This window comes from Haliotis cracherodii, unplaced genomic scaffold, assembly GCF_022045235.1.
Source record: "Haliotis cracherodii isolate W230 unplaced genomic scaffold, xgHalCrac1.p SCAF_5, whole genome shotgun sequence".
NCBI classification, from domain to species: Eukaryota; Metazoa; Mollusca; class Gastropoda; order Lepetellida; family Haliotidae; genus Haliotis; species Haliotis cracherodii.
Window position 1 is genome coordinate 37,366,546 of NW_027266308.1, and position 3,816 is coordinate 37,370,361.

The 3,816-nt window shown below is 43.7% G+C and overlaps 1 pseudogene; it reads left to right on the forward strand.

Moving 5' to 3' along the window:
* Positions 1-368: 368 nt before the first annotated feature.
* Positions 369-2,612, forward strand: LOC139444205 (toll-like receptor 3; annotated as a pseudogene).
* Positions 2,613-3,816: the final 1,204 nt, after the last annotated feature.

Sequence of the window (3,816 nt, forward strand, 5' to 3'; positions counted from 1 at the left end):
ATGGAGAAACAAACGTAAAATTAAACCGGTGTGCTCACTGTTCGGATTTAGACAGTAGAATAAGTAATTTCTTAAATAGAAAGTATTAGTCTCCGTTGATTAATGTATGTGTCAATCGTTATAGTCTACAAAATAATTATAAGTTTGAATTCCGATTTAGGTACGACACTAAATTACTGTTGTTAGTAAAACGTGCCTTTTATTTTGTAGACTTGATTCAAGAGGTCTATCAACTTCCCGAGTAGGAGAACTGCACCAATATCACATGCCACACAGGGAAATCCGACGTTAGAGATCCGTAATTTCTAGTTGAACAAAGACGTCCCAAGGAAGGTCGGTGGCCTCGCAGGTAACTTGAACTGATAAAAATGTTCCTGGTAAAGTCCAGTGTCGCCCTGGTGTGTGTCTTGGGGCTGCTCGGCGTCGATGGTGACATGATATGGAAACTGTGCTCAAATAGACAATGCCTCTGTCGACCACATCCCACCCATGCTGTGTATATGAACTGTTCAGGTGGTAACTTCACACACATCCCAAAGCCACCCAACAAGTCCCTTCCCCTGTATTTGACATTAGACCAAAATATCCTGACCAATGTGACCGGAGATATGTTCCGTAACATATCCAAGTCCAGCTTGAGATCTCTGCTCTTGTTCGCCAACCGTATTGCCTTCATCTCTAGTGATGCCTTCAATAGTTTCTTCAACCTGAATGGAATAGTTTTCTCCAGTAACAACATAAGCATGGGTTCACTAGATTCAGCTGTCGCCAGCCTTGGGAACGTATCAATTAGGAGTCTGACTATCAGCCTTATGAATGTGACGTTATTCCCTCAAGATTTCTTCCTCCCTCAAGATTTCTTCCTCCCTCTAGCTCATCCCCCCAACCTCGCCCTCAGCCTTGTCAACAACCAACTAAAGATGTATCAAGTGGAATTATTTGAACCACTGAAAGGACTCGTTTATCTCAAGCAAACTCCATTACTCATATGTCTATTATGAGAACGGACTATGTACAGATATACAACGTCTCTGTTTCGACTACAATCGGTTAGAAGAATTCCCCAAACTGTGTCGAAACAAAACATCACACTTTCCAAATTTGACTCGACTAGAAATCATGTTTAACAATATACGCGTTTTGTCCAAGAGCCAATATGACTGCCTCGATAATTTAAGGGAGCCGATCTTGGATGGGAACATTTTGTTGGAGTTATAGAATAATCAATTTTCTGGTCTGAAATCTCTAACAAGTCTCAGACTGTCTTCTATTGGATGTACCCTGAGGAAGATGGAACACGAAGCACTCAACAGCTCGACTCTTCAACACATTTCCTTTCGAAACAACCATATCCATTTTAATAAGTCAAAGGAAATTCCTCTTAAGATTTTTCAAAAATGCCTTTCACTTCAATCCTTGAATTTAAATTCTAATTAATTCCCAAATTTACTTGATGTGCACTATGATACTTTATTCCGAAACCTGGCCAATCTTAAGGTGTTAAATATAGGAGATTGTAGAATTAAAGACATCCCAAGAGCCATTTCTAGCCATCTTAAGCATCTCATTCAGCTTGATTTGAGCTCCAACGAAATTAAAAACGTACAACCAGGCGTCTTTAACAACATGACAGAACTTACACATCTATTTCTGGCGTATAACGAAATCACTTCAGTCAATAAGTCGTGCTTCCCACCTCATTTCATGAAAGGATCTGGATATGTAGATTTATCCGGCAACATATTTTCATGTGGATGCGAATCTTTGTGGCTCATTGAAACCTTTCAAAGAGACCCTCATCTATTCCGAGCTGAATGGCACAAAGAAGGCTATATTTGTAATAGTCCCAGAGACCTGCATGGCATCCACCTCCTAGATGTGCAAATATCCGAACAGAAGTGTCTGTTGAGCTGGAGCGTCCTGATGATCCTCCTTGTCCTCATCACTCTCCTGGTAACCCTGTCTCTCCTCTACCACTATGGGTGGAACTTGATGTATCGGGTGTTCATGATGAAACATAGTGAACGGGAGGTGGTAGACAGACGACAGTTTCTGTACGACGTCTTCGTAGCGTACAGCTACGACGACCTGGCCTGGGTGAGGCAGCACCTGATGCCTGTATTGGAAGGATCCGATGGACTCAAATTATGCATCCATAGCCGAGACTTTGAAGTGGGAAGATTGATAGTCGACAACATAGCTCATAGTGTTGAGAACAGCCGGAAGATGATCATTGTTCTGTCGAATAACTTTGTTAAAAGTGACTGGTGCCAGTTTGAGTTGAATTTAATTCAACGGCATGTCATAGAATGTGGTCAGCGCCTCCTGGTGGTGGTGATGCTTGAAGACATAGACCCGTGTCACGTGACCAAGTCGCTGAGAGCAATGCTGCAGACGACAACCTACCTGGAATGGGGAGAGGAGAGTCATACCAGACAGGCCTTCTTTAATCGTCTGCGACTTCTGGTGAAAAGGCCAACAGTCACGACATCATGTAGAAGAAGGAGGCTGTCGGTGTAGCAGTTGTACGAATTGAAACTATGCTTCTAATTGTCGCAAAGCAATCTTTGATGACGTTGTCGTATCTTCAAAGATTAATGTTTATGACAACACCCCGCTTCTATATTTACTTGACTATCAATACCTCCATCCTATTATAATTGAATGTAAAACGTCAACGCCAGGTGAGGTGAGGTGAGGTGAAATGGGGTTTAAGGTCGCGTCCAAGATTATTGCACTTATATAGCGACGTGCATGTATGTGTGTGTGTTTGTCTGGCTGCTTGTACTAGTCCGGACTGATGCCGATTTATAGTGCTAGCTCACTGAGATACCATGCCGCAGTTTAACATGAATACCCCACTTAAAGTATACTGACTCCGAGCCGACCAGTCCTTGGTTTAGCCCCTTAATGCCGAGCGCCAGACAGGGTAACAACAAGTACCATCTTTTAACGTCTTTTGGTATGACGCGGTTGGGGATCGAACCGCGGACCTTCCGCTCTCCGGGCCGACGCCCTACCACTAGACCACGGAGGCGGTCGCTGGTAACTGTGAATAGAGGTGCTTTGTGTCCTACCAGTTGCAGCTTTGTTTCCGTCACAAATGTTACCAGTTGCAGCAACTCAAGCCATAAAATAGTGTGCTTACTGAGCTAGCTGCACTTCACGATACCGAAACCGACGTGAATCGACGGCCTGGGGCGTGACATGGCGTCGACGTGGGACAAACATGGCGGAGGAAGAGGAACAGGGGCCGGTTCATTAGCTCTATATTGCAAAATGCCGTACGCTGAGCAACAGGTGTACATGTGGTTATGAACCCTTTCAAGGATTGCTCATTCCTTTTTTCATAAACAGACATAATTCCGAGGGCACCAACGCCCGCCTCGAACAATTTGTGACTGTTGTGGCATGGACACAGAGATTTGGGATAAGCCTGCGGCATGAGACATGGTTGACATCATCTTGCCGTATTTCTTTATGTAACATTAGGCACCGCGTAGGAATATGACACCTGCGTAAACCGCCCAGTGCAGGATATAGTGCCAACTGATTTGCAGCCATGACTGTTTACATTTGCACTCACACATCGGGATACCACTATCTAAAGTTATAAAGTACACAATGCCATTATGTAGTACATCCCTGAACATATCTCACAAAGAAGGTCTGCCAATAGACCATTTGGTGTATCGAATTGTGAGGCCACGTATATCGGATTGGGTTATCACGTCGATAACACTTCCCGTTATATGATAAACAGCCTTACCAATAACTGACTTATACGCATTAAGCTCACATGATGACCCCATCCAT